We start from the raw sequence: 13,756 nt of genomic DNA, 5'->3' as shown, positions 1-13,756 counted from the left end.
GAAGGTTCAGGGCTGAAACCATCCAGCTATGTCTTAAATGAACATGGGTGAAAATTCAGAATGAAAGGCCGATTCCACCCTGCCTTCCCACCAGACCCCAGAACTATCAAATGACTGCCCTCAGCCTGGGAGATCTCACTGGGATATGCTTGTGCTGAGCTGAGCAAGGATGCTTCTAATCACAGCTGGCTCAGCAGGGCTTTTTTAAGGCACATAGAACCCAGTGGTGTCCTCACCCCTGCCTGCAGCCTCATTTACACTTGACAAGAGCTGATGGGACAAAGTGGGACAGCTCCAGGGCCAGCCAGCACCTGGCTGTGGGCACCTGCATCCCAAACCAACCCCAAAGCACAGCAACACATCCCAGCCGGAGCACTAACAAACACCTGGTTCAAAGGTTTTTTGGGGCTTTAGAGTCGTTTTGTTTGTTTGTTTTCAGTGCCATCAGCAGAAGAAAAAAACACTCTGGAAATCCTTGTATAAAGAAAAAAACACACAAGGCAGGTTAAATGTGTCTCAGTCAGGGATGAGCTCCTGGCACATCTGCAGATCTACCTGTCCCAGGCACTGCCTGAACAACCTGGCATCACAGGCTGAGCCCCTGTGCCTCAGTTTCCTCCCTTGGAATTATTTAAGTGATACAGCTCATGCTGGCCAAACATTTACATGTCACTTGGCCTTTATAGGAGAAGCTTTAAAGCTGCAATAATGGAGTGTTGAAATGAAGATGTGGCACCATAGGTGTGCCCCTGGCTTCAAGAGCTCCCAGGTGAGAATTTGCTCACTGGTGACATCCCATCCATCAGCAGTGCTGAGGTTTTGTCACAGTTCCCAGGAGGAAATTGTCACATCAATCAGAAAAGGTGGGGGCAGCAATATTCCCCCCACAGAAGCCTGTCTGCATTTGGGAGGTGGCACAGAGGCCACTGGTACCAGAAACATTGCAAAACTCAGACTTTTGGATCCAGAGCACTGCTGTTTTCAATTCTTCAACTATTTATTAATCACCACTGGCACAGCAATCAAATATTGTCCACAGCAGCTTCTGTGGCTCTCCACAAACAAGAACAAGCCTTGACAAAACTTCTGTCTAACTCCAAGTGCCAGACTGCCTGCACTGGTGACTCAGTTTCTTCCTATTTCTGCCTTTAATAGCAGCAGCTCTGATAAGATTGCTGGGAGTAGCCCACATTCAGCAGTTTAATGGGCACCAGCCCAGACAGACTAATGGATCTGGAGACCAGCAAAGAGCAGGAAGGTGAGCTGAGTGGAGAATATTGAGGCTTTTAAGGCAGAAAAGCAGCAGCTAGACATGGGGTAGCTGACTCACAGAGCCCTGCTGGAGACAGATATCCTCGCTGGGCGTCCCCAGCCATCCATCACCCCGGACAGGCCCATGAAAACCGGGCAGTTCTTGAAACAATTTGCAAAATGCAAAGCAGAGCTGGGAAGGGATCCTGGGGCTCAGGGCCAGACACACAGCCAGGTGAATTATTGTCAAGTCTGAGCTCACAAGCTTTTCCCTCTCCTCGAGAAGTGCATTTCCATTCCTGGTGTCTCGTATCACCGCCGAGGCGGTGTCAGCGCCTCACAGGAACCAAATGTTCCATCCAGCACCATCCATTTCTCTGGCTCTGAGAGGTGCAGACAGGAAAATTCTGATTCTCCTCCTCCTCCTCATAACTCTCAGAATAAACAAGTATCCTAATAAACAAGTTCTGCCAGGGAGTGGGAGGTGTTGAATTCACCCCTGTGCAGGCACTTGCCCAAAAGATGTTTTACCTGCATGTCGTCACTTTTCAGAGTCTGAGCCACAGAGGATGATCTTCAGTCTGCTCGAAGACTCTATTTCCAGACAGTGGGCTCTGTGAAATAAAAAAAAAAAAATAAAAACAAAACAGAACAAACAAAAAAACCAACCAAACAAACAACAAAAAAAAAAAAACCCCAAACAAAACCAAAAAACCAAACAAACAAAAAATCCACAAAAAAACCAAGAAAAACAACAACAGAAACCCAAACAAACAAAAAAGCAACAAACAAACAACAACAACAAAAAAGAACCACACAAAACAAAAATAATAAATAAAAAAAAAATTACCAAAACATGCCCAATCCATTTAAGGCATCTGCCATATCAGAAACTGAGTAAATAGGGAAGAATTGGATAAAAATTGGTCTCATGCCCCTTCAGTGAAGCCTTTAGGATTTTTATTTTCCTTTTTATCAAAAGAAAACCCCGGCTTCATACAAGGGAAGAAGACAGAAATCAGGGCCACTACATGTCCTCCTGCAAAAATATTTGTAGGATGATATTTATTGTTCCCAGACTGCCTGTGCAGAGAAGGACCCTTCACCCTCTCCTCACAGGTGTTAAATGTTCTGAGCAATGAAAAAGGGTTTGCACCAGCAGGAAGGTGAAGTGAGAACATCCAGAAATCATTGGAGTTGCCAGCAGAGAATGAAATACCTCCTGGCCTCGTCACTGGAGTGATGCAAAGGGAGGCCAGGAGGGGCAAGGGACTGCAGAGAGAAAAGGAGTGATCCCATAATTAAACAAAAGGCTTTCTCTAAAGCCCCCCGTGATGGATGTGCTCCTGCAGGCTGGGACACAGCTGGTGTCGCTCAGTTTTGTTGCACTGGCCATAAATAAGAGCTCCCCTGGGATGTGTGGGGAGGGTAAAAATGGCATTGGGCAGAAAAATTGCGACAGGAACAAGGATGCAGTGGAGACCTCGAGTAAGGGACGCAGAATCCAGGGCACAGACAAAGTGCTGATTTATCCTGACCTACCCTGGGGACATCCCTCCCCCTTCCCCAAATCCAGAGTGAGCAAGGCAGGGATCAATAGCTCAGCACAGCCACAGAGGAGAGGAGAGGAGGAGGAGGAGGAGGAGGAGGAGGAGGAGGAGGAAAAAAGCAGCACATGCACAGGGTGATAGGTAGGAAACAAAACCTTGAACTTTTCTGACTTGGGCATGTCTTCTCTTCCCCAAAGGTTGGTTTCCAGCAGACAGAGGATGATTTGCCATCCCTGAAATGCGTGTAAAAATCTTCTGGTTTGAAGTTGCCCCAGTGTTATCACAAGGGTGGTGATGCCTGAGGATTTTAGGATTTTTGTATACTTTTAATATATTTGTAATCCTGCAGTTCTTTAGTGTGTAACTCTAAATGCCATACACAGTGTGAGCTGCTGCTTTCCCATTTGGGGCAGACTCAACAATTCCTCTCCAGGCCTGGCAATCAAGGACACCTCACTGCCTCAGGCCCTGAGAGATGGAAACAAAAGTGAGTTTTGGGGGGAGCAAACTTGGGGTAAATGACTTCATTACCTGAAACTGTAATTAATTAATGCCCAATATGCAAATGGAGCAAACTTATAAAAGTGTGAAAACCTGTGACCTGTCATCCACCCCTGGGGGGCTTTGTCTGCCTGAAATGTACCTGAAGGCCTTCAATAAACATAATCGCTTTTTATTCTCTTAATTTTGTCTGGCCTCTGTTTTTAGGTAATCCCTAAAGGCATCACAGTCAAGAGGTCTCTCAAGCAGCAGCTCCACAGCAAAGTGCTATGGTCACACAGTGAGTACCAGAGACCCTCATCCCTCATCCCTGATCCAGTGAGGTCAACGTGGGGCTGTGCAATAATGCAGGAATATGTTTAGATCATGAGCTGGCCTTGAAATCTTTATTTCAAGCCAGAGGGAAAACCTTCATGGACACACACACCCTACAGGACACCCGTGAGCAGATTGCAGATTCTGGGGGTTCTATCAGACTGCTGTGTGAGGAGGTGGCTTTCCCAAAAGGAAACTTTCCTTTTGGGGTTGAAACCCTTGGATCATACCTGTAAAGCTGAACTCAGGCTTACTGGTTGCAGCCATCTGCATTTCTGAGCAGTGTAGGCACACAGTTTGTGGTGATTGGGAGTGGGGCTGTGGCCCAGCTTCATCCCCAGTGGGTACAGCTGTGCAAAACAGGTGACTAATATTGAAAGCAACGAGCCGTGGAGTGCCCTGGTGTGCTGACAAATCACAAAAAGGTAGAGAGGACACACAGATGCAATGCATGAACATGAGGGTATAAAAGGTTGGGCTAAAGAACTAGAAGAGTGGATGCTTGAAGCCTTCTGATGAGCTATGGTGCTGCTCTGTATGAGTTGAAGCTTTCTGAAATTCTGTGGTGACATTCTTTGTGTTGTGGCCATCTCAACTGTGACATGTGCTGTGGTTCTTTGGAGAGATAGGTGCTCCTTCTCCTGCAGACCTGAACCTCTCAGCTAAGGTTCTATAACAATGTTGTGCATCTTTCCACTTTAGTTACTTAAATGAAGTTGCATTTCATCTCTGGCAAATTTAAAAGGCAGCTGGCAAACCCTCCCAAGAAGAGCCGTGTTGGAATTCAGTTTGTGTTGACTCCAGGCTGGCAGGGGTTTACAGCTGAGCTTGATCCAGCACAATGCACTTTATTCTTTTTATGGGGCAGCCTGAATAGAAGGGTGGAACAGGCACGTTGAGGAGCTGAGCAGGGGCTGAAGAACAGGAAGGCATTTTATGGGTTCAACAAGATTTATGAAGGAGGATGTTTCTCAGGAGTGGGAAGCAAGGGAATTTCCAAAAGCAGCAGAATATCTCTGCTCTTCTTCAGATGCCTTTAAGGGTGAGAGGAGTCCATTGTGTCCTTGAGGGGTTTTATCATCAAATAGAAAGGAGCACAAAGTGGAGTTTTGCTCAAAGGCACAGGGGTGCCCGGGGGTCCTGGCACCTTCAATGCCCCTGTTCTCCACAGCATAGTGTCTGCTTTCATGGGTCACAATTGTTTGCTGACTTCAGGGATGGTGAGGGGGAAGATTTGAGGTCTAGGAGGACATGGTGGCAAAGCATGACCCTGGCTGAACTGAGGAGAACATGCAATGCAAACACTGCTCCCATGAATGGTCCCATCAGAAGAGCAATGCCTTGGGGTTGTGGGGAGTTATTAACTCTGAGTGACCCAGCAGAAAGCCTGCTCCTCATCTCAGCTGTGAACCTGAGTTAGCACAAGAGGAAAATGTCAGCTGAGAGTGTTTTCCCTTGCAGGAGGGCACAGCTGAGGCTGCTTTGCATCCAGCTTCTAAACCTCTGTTTTCACTGCAGTGAGATCTTCACTGGGCTGCAGGCAAAGCCTGAGCAAAGTCTGGGATGTCAGAGCCCTTCGTGCACGTCACTCAGCTTCCTGTAAAGTCAAGATGCTGATATTTACCTATGAAATCTGTAAAGCACTTGGAGAGTCTCAGCTGTAAAGAGATGTGGGGGAAAGGATCTCTGCTAAGAGCTCTGAGTGAGAGCTCTCCCCCTCCAACAGGCAGACAAGCCCTGTAAGACCCCATGGGGCAGCAGAATTCCACCACCACAGCTGCTTCAGAGTGCATTTGGAAATCATGGGGAAGCCCAACAGCAAAGTGTCTTCTGAGATCCCCTAAATACTTCTGAGACCCTAAGTCCCACCATTCAAGCTGGCACAGGACCCTGCTGTCCTTTCCTTATGGCCACCCCCTTCCCAGCTCCGTTCCACCACTCCAGCTGCAATTAATTGGAATATCTCCCACTGATTCCTGATTAGCTGCTTTTGATTAGGGTTTAGTGCCTTCACTGGGCTCCTAATTCACAGGGATGAGCTTGGAAATGCCTGAGGGCAGCTCAAACGCAATCAATTTTCAAGCTCTGTCCACATGAGCCCTGCTCCCCTGAGCCTGCAGGACCTGCCTTGCCCAGCCTTGCTCCTCCTCCTCCTCCCTGTGCTGAGAGGCAAAGCACAGCCAGGACTGCCAGGCTCTGCCTCCTGATGGTGGAGGATAGAGCTGGAGTGAAAAATGGATATCTCAAAAAATAATGGAAAAATAGATATTTCAAACATGGATATATTTTTTATATATTTCATATATCTTAAAAATGGAAAATGGATATTTTAAAAAATGGGAAAATGGATATTTCAGATATAAAATTCAGGACTTTTTGTGTGGCTTGGTCACAGAGTTAAAGCATGGCTGGGAAAGTCAGGCTGGAGTCAGGATGAGGGGCCCATGGGTGATTATCGTGGTGTGTAATGGGATGTTGAGGGGTGGCCAAGACAGACCTGCAGTGGACTTTGGACCTTCAAGGAGGGCTGATCTGGTGGAGAAGAGCAGTGAGCTGCCCTGAGGAGGTGGACATCTCCAGCTGCTGTGTCCTGCTCCAGGATTTATGGCCAATAAAGGATTGCCTTGCTCCTTCTTCCTGACTCCATCTTCCCTCTCTCTTTCCTCCTCTATCCCCAAACTCTCATTCAGTGCCTTGGACAGAGAGTAGGCAGAGGGAGGGGGTTTGCCCTGGTAGGGAATAGAGGTAAATCCAAATTCTACAGGGAATAGAGGTAAACCCAAATTCTGCAGGACCAGGATCCGCATTTCAGTTCAACCTTGGGAGCTAAACTGAAGGTCATGTCATGCTGCCTGCCTTGGCACCAGCCAGGGAGGTTGTAAACACTGGTTTCAGAGGCTGCCTTGCCTTTTGAAGATCTGAAAGTGCATTTATCTTCCTGAGACATGCATTAATCTACTAACTACCCAAGAAGATAAGGGGATGAAAAGAGGCTTGGTGGGGAGGAAAAAAAAATAATAAAATAAACCAAAATAAAGTAAAGCAATCAAATCAATAAAATGGAAGAAAGTAAAAGACTCATTTTCATCAGTACTAAGAGACCCATGGACTCTTTCACAGTGCCTCAGGCACTGCTGTCCCATCGCACAGCTGCCTTATCACAGCTCCCCTGTGCACCAGGCTCACCCTGGCAGTGTGAGGTGACAGTTTACAAAGTGCCTGAGTCCCCTCACTGTGCCCCGAGCTCCACAGTTGATCTCTTTAATCACCACATCTCAGTGACAAGGCAGTGAAGCAACTCAACTCCCAGCCAGACAAATCCAGAGCAGGTTGTTTATTTTCTCTGCAGGCGGATTTGACTCTGTGCCTGGGCAGAGCCAGGCAGGGCCAGAGCCTGGAACCTTGGAGGAATAAACCCTTGGTTCTCTGCAGCTGGACCTCAGCTCCTGCTGGGGGAAGCTATTAAAGTATTTAAAAGAAGAAGTATTTAAAGGAAAAGAAGCCTGGATTGGAGTCCCAGCTACACAGAGCAGAGCATCTCCTTGCTCCAAGCCTCAGTTTCCCCAGCTGGAGGAGAAAATCAACGTCAGACTTCCATGTGAAGCAGGTTGGAGATCAAGGACTTCTTGGGTGTTGTTTCAAATCATTCCCTGTGTTTGGCTCCTCTGCTGAGCCTCCCCTGGATCCCCTGTGTAGGAGCATCGGGGGGTGGGATGATGGGGAGGGACAGAGACGAGAGATCTCTGTGGCCAGGGCTGGAATTTGGGGTTTATTGCAAAGGGCCTGGGTGCAGGGCCCTGCTGGGAGCTGCCAGACACAGCTCAGAGCAGGAATGAGAGAAGAGAGGGGGAGAGAGGGTGAGAGGGAAAGGGAGTAAGAGGGTAAGAGTTTTTTAAACCCTACAAACTCCTCTTTGGGCTCCTTCTGCCAAGCTGTAGGGTCTGCTCTGACCCTTGGGCCTGTCTGCAAGCAGAGGGTGTTGTTCCATCAAAAGGGGATCGCCTTCAGCCGGCCACACCATTGTTTACCTGTTGTTCAGTAACTGAGGGATCTCAAAGCTTGCTTTCATTTCAATCTCACTTATAGTTTCCATATTCTCAAAATCTTTTGCCAGCCAGACAATCACATTTATAAGGCTTTCCTGTTTCATCTTCCCCAACACCCCTGCCCTTTGTGGCAGAGGCCTGGTGGATTCAGGCACTGAGGGGTTGCTGGCAAAGAGGGAACAAAAGCCAACAAACCCAACTCATTATGGAGTCAGGCACACTACAGCTGAGAGAGGGGGAAGAGAGACCCCCAAAGCTGCCCCTAAACCTGTGGGAGGCAGCACCTCCAACCATGGAAAGGGAGGGAAAGGAGGGCTCCTCCATCATGAGGTGCAGGGGCGATTTCACCAGCAGCAGCACCCTGAGAGGTTTCAGGGCTGCCTTTTCCCTGAGGGACTCAGGGGGCTGTCACCACCTTCACAACCCAGATCACATCTCCAGCCAAGCCTGCTCCAGAGCCCTGGGCTGTTTGTCTGCAGGGCAGATGAAGAGGAAGGTGGAAATAAAGAGCTGGGGGTGGAGAAAGTGCTGCAGAACTAATCAAGAGCTTTGAAGGGGATGGGGAATTGAGTCAGGTTCACATTAAAGGGCAAGGAAATGAATGCTGAGATGAAGGCGCCTGCGAGTTCAAATACAGCGAGCTGATAAATAAATAAAGTTAAAAGAATGACTTTTAATTACATTTGAAAGAGAAAAAAAAATTAGGGAGAGCTGTGGGGAATGATAGAAAAACTCCAAACCCAGACACTCTGGAGCTCTGGCTGTGCTTTGGGGACACTCTCTGGCCTGCCCCATTGTCCCAGGGCAGCCACCAGCAGTGGCAGGGCTGGGGAGACAGCAAGCTCAACTGAACCTAGGTTTAATGCCTCAATTAAGGTCCATCCTGATCAGCTTTAAAAAGCAATTTAGCCCCACTAAGCTGCAGCAGGTCAGGGGCAGGGATAGATGGCAAGTCTCATTTGGAAGCCAAACACACACATTCCCATCATTAACGGCCCCATCCCATTAATGACAATAATATTGTCGGCTTAAAATGTTGCTTTCATTGAACAACTGGAGAAGAATGAAATGCTTTCCTCCAGTTTTTGGTCTGGTGCCAGGAGCTGCCTGTAAAATCCAGATAACAGTTCTCAGCACAAACTTCTGATAAGGGAATTAGCAGGTAAACTTTAAACTTTGGTGAAGGCGAAGGCGAGGAGGGGAGGGAGAGCATTTGTGATCTCTTCAGTGGTATCAGCTTGCCAGGCTGAATCTCACCAGACTCTGATGCCACATTCCCTGAATCCTCATCCCTATTATCTATCTGTGCAGGAAAATTACCTGTTTCCATAGCTGAGGCCATGGCCTCATCCCCATAAGAATCTGCTTTTTTCCTCTCCTTTCTATTTTCTCACCTCCCCAGAGACCATTCTCCATCCTATTCCTAGCACTGCCCTTCTCTTGAGTTGAAGTTAATTCCCTGCCAAACCTTTTGGGGTTCTTTCATCCCATCTTTTTAAAAAAACACTTCACCTAGATTATCCACAAACTCAACCAGAGCTAAAAATGAATATATTAACTCTGGATAAATCCTCCTCTTGCAGATGCTGGGTACAAGAACATCTGTCATGGCCAGGATGAAACACCTCAATGAAATGCCCTCTACAGAAAGAGTCTCTCACCCTATTTGTCCACTTTGCCAAGGCTCAAGTTCATGAAATCTAAAGCTGATGCCCCAGAAATCTTGGGACATCTGAAACTTGGAAGAAGAGGATAATATAGAAATTAGTCTGCTCCTACAATCAGTTCAATCTCTGCATTGGTTCAGGAGTGATAAAATCTTTGGTCACCATTTGGATAAACAGGTTAACTCTGGGATATTTGAGCACTTCTTCCACTCCTGGAGAACCTATATCCAAGTGGGATTAAAGGAGCAGCTCATGATTGTGGAACAAATTCTGGTCAGAAGAGCAAAGATTAGGGCATCAAGTCATCTCTGAGCCTTGGAGTGGCTCCTAGCCAAGCTGTGCTTTTTATTTTTTAAATAAAGTGGTGATACAATCAGCTGGGAGGTTAAAAAGTGTCTATGATCCTCCTAACACTGAATTAATATTTTGCTTTTCCATCCCCATTACTCCTTGTTGTTGGGGAGGTGGCTAAGGCACAGGAGCAGGATGGTTACTCACAGAAGCACCAGGACTTAGCAAACTGCTCCCTCCTGCTTTCCCACACTGGCTCCTCTCCTCAGCTGCTGCTGCCTGAGCCAAACAATTGTTGTGGAGGCAAAGCCAAAATCCAGCCAGCCCAAAGAGAAATCACAGTGTTTTTCAGAAGCTGAAAGGAATTTGTTAATTTGCTCAAATACTCTGGGTTTGGACTTTAATAACCTGAGAAGGAACACCAAAATAACACATCAAGGGACATTCATGACAAATTTACCTGAACAGACAAGCTGGGAATCCCAGAGCTTGATCAACAGCATTAACACACCCATCCTTTAATTTTTAGGACTGGTTAAGACCTCCAGGACCTCAGAGTTTGGGAAAGGCTGAAATCCTTGTCACCCCTGGCTCTTTAATATTTCCATTTTACATTTTAAATCCTACTTGTCCCAAAATTTCTGTCATCTGCACTGCCATCATCAGTATTCCAAGATACTCAGTGTTTCTGCAACAGCAAGAGCCAGGCAGGAAAATCTTGTTACGATATCTCACAGTTTGGAAAAGGGAGATTCATCCCTGTTGTAATTCTTGGAAGAAAGAGACCCAGTTTGAAGAATTTCTTCTGCTGGGAAAAAAGAATAAGACAACTTATTTCCACTTTTTATTCAAAGTCATTTTCTTTTGAGATTTAAGCTGATTACAATAAAAATGTATTTTAAAAATGAAAAACAGGTCATGCATGAAACACTTTGATGTCATCAAAATGAAGTATTGCAGACTATTTATTTTTATTTTTATTTTTTTGTCACAGCTCACAAAATCTCAGTGATTTTGACTTTTTCTCATGCCAGGACAAGGAATTTTAAGCCTCTGTTTTTCTTTCTGGGATAAGCAATCATTTATAGTAATGTATTTTTTTCTCAGAGAAAAACAGAACCAGCCTTTTAGTTTCTAGCTCTGCTTTGAACTGAGACTGAGAGTTAACTAGAGTGATCCAAAGTTGTTAAAAACCAAGAGAAAAGCTTTCATATTTCAGACTTCTATCTTCCTCTGCTCCCAGCGGCCAAAGAAAATGCCATTAGCCCTGGAGGTACTTTTGGTAAATAAAGAAAAGGGGAAAAGAAAAAAGGAGAAGGGTAAAAAAAAAGATAGACTAGAGAATAGCCTTTATCTTTTATTTTTCTGTTGTAAATATATTATAAATCATTTCCTCCAAGGCGTGAAATCGTCTCACTTCAGCCCCACAGAGCCAAGGGAGTCTGAGCTTTCAAAGTCGCCTTTTGAAAGGGCCGGGCATGTTTTAAAGCCCTGAAGAGGGGTGGGTGGAAATGTGGAAATGTGGAAACGTGGCAATGCTCCCTCAGGGATCCAGGAGATGCTGGGGAAAGCAGCTCAGCCAGCTCAGCCGCTCTTTGCACATCAGTCCCAGAAGGAGGGGACAGAGCCTCGCTTATCGCATCTCCCCCGGTCCCTGCTGCCGTGGTTTATTGGAAGCATTCACCGGGGAAGCTGCTCCAGGGAGGGGAGCAGGGCCCAGGGTCATCCCTGCTGCTGAAGGGATCAGGGATTTCCGCGGCTCGCTGGTGGCTTTTGCTTTTCTAAAGCCGGAGCTGCTGCTGATATTGTCACTGACAATGGGGACAGGATGGGAGCTCTGTGCTGATTTGCAAAAAGGCTGTTTCGAGAAGTTTGGCTTGTGAGGAGGCCCCATTTGGGTCTGATTTTTGTGAGTAGATGAATCAGGGTGTTGCGGTGTGTTGTAATGTCCTGTTTTAGACTTCCAGGTCACCTCCCAGGTGTGCCTGTACCTCTCTCCCTTCCCCCTTGCCCCCTTGCTGAGTACTGTCAATCAGGCTTAACATTCCAGCAAGGCGTCGTGTGGTTGGTCAAGTTCAAAGGATGCCCCTCAGGCCTGGGGGTAATTGGCCCCTCTGGGTGTCACCTTCCCCTGAGACCCTGCCCCTCTCACCTGGTTGGTGCCTCACCTGTACCTCCCCTTACCCTGTCCCTGAGCTTAAAAAGGTGAATCAGACCATGTGGCCGAGATTCTGTTGGAGCAGTTGCTCACGTTCAGACCTCTGTAACCATGGAATAAACCTCTGGACATTAAACCCTCCAGCAGAATCCTCTCCTTTTTCTCTTCACCATCGCCTGAAGCCATTCCTCCTGAGGTAAACGGGGTTCCTTACAAGCCTGGACTTGTTCAGTGCCCAGCTGCAATCTCCAGCAAGCCAAGGTATCTCTGGGGTGATACACCGCAGTTGCTGCCTTTGGCCCAGCAGCGAGGGTCAGACTGGCCCAGGCACAATCTAACTGGTAACATTGGGAGCCTTTTTCCAATATCAGGGCACACAGGAAAATCTGATCCATCCCTCTGTCCTTCAGGATGTGGCCAGTTAGGCTTTTCCTTTTACACTTTTTTAATTAGTTTTAAATTTTTGTCAATCATTCTATCCATCCATCCATTTGATGTGTAATGAAATGCAGGTCCAGGAGGGAGGGGAATATATTTGGGACCTAAAGAAAAATAAAGAAATTAATGGCAAGTACAGGAAAAGAAAAAAAGAAAAAAGGGAAGGGAAGGGAATGAGATCTTTAAAGTCCCTTCCAACCCAAGCACTCAGTGATTCTATGGAATGCAGCCTTTGCTAATGGAGCTGCTGCAAAGCTCTGCTGATTCTGGAGCCCTCAGGGAGCCCCAGCCCCTCGTGTGAGTGTAGAGCAGGAGCCAGGCAGAGCTGGTGGCAGCGTTGCTCCTGCAGTGCCTGGGTGGCATTTCTGCACATATTTACAGCTGCACTCCCAGGGAGCCTCATATCCCATCTGGAAACATCAGAGCTCAGGGAGGGCTGGAAATGGCTCTGGCAATTCCAAGCGGCAGGAGGTGGATGGATGGGGCTCCATAAAAGTCATTGCAAGGATGTGACACAGGCAGGGCTCACCTCCCCTTGCTCCAGGAACTGGGAGAGGAACAAGGTGGCTCCTAGACTGGCAATGGCCTGGAGGTCTGCTTTTTACCAGCTTTGCTCAGCTTTAGGAATTCCCAGTGTTGAAGGGCATTAGGAGCATCCCTGGGCTGTCTAATGCTGGTGCCAGGGAGCAGGGGAGAGTGGAGGGAGAGTGGAGGGAAGAGTGGGGCTCTCCCGGGGCCTGTCTGGGTCACTGCAACCCCAAGGTTGTCAAAAAGTCTCTTTTCCCAGCTCAGTGTTTGAAGAAGGAGTCAGGGCTTTTCATTTCTCGTTCTCAAGGTTGTTTATTGTTTCTTATCTATAAAAAATTTTCTCCTGCCCTGCCGAGGTCCATCCAGCAGGACAGTTCCAGGCACTCTGCCTGCCCCCAGGGCAGTGTTATGTCTTTATACTAAAAACTACATGTACAATGTTTACAATTACTTTCCAATACCTATCACCTATGTTAGACAGCGAGCTTCTACTCTAAACCAATCCAAAAGTGCCACCATCACAGCAGAAGATGGAGGCCAAGAAGAAGAAGGAGAAAGGCTGGACACACCCAGTTCCCTCCATCTTGCCTCCTGAACTCCCATTCTAGAAACCCCAAAATCTACTTTTTCACCCTGTGATAACTTCACTATTATTCTACTTAAACTGTTGTGGCTGATCTTCATCTAAGGTTGGTAATTTGCTCCATGGGTCATAATCAAACCCAGAGGTGTTTTGGGCTCTGTGCCAGGGTCTCTGAGCCCCTTGGCAGGGGTCTTGGCCGCTCAGGACAGCCAGAGGGATGTTCTGGGTTCCCAAGGCTCCCTCAGGGCTTTGGACTGTCCTCTTGGGCTTTGGGAGGGGCAGAAGAAAGGGATGGCAACACCACAGCTGCTTCTCATCTCCTCTCCAGGGTCACATTATTCCCAGGCTGAGCTCCAGGGTGACTCTTGCTGCATTGATTGAGTTTTTCACGTCCCTGACAAGCAGAAAGTTCCCTGTCAGCAGCTCCT

The sequence above is a fragment of the Melospiza georgiana genome, chromosome 20, assembly GCF_028018845.1.
Source record: "Melospiza georgiana isolate bMelGeo1 chromosome 20, bMelGeo1.pri, whole genome shotgun sequence".
Lineage (NCBI taxonomy): Eukaryota > Metazoa > Chordata > Aves > Passeriformes > Passerellidae > Melospiza > Melospiza georgiana.
This window is presented reverse-complemented; position numbering follows the sequence as displayed.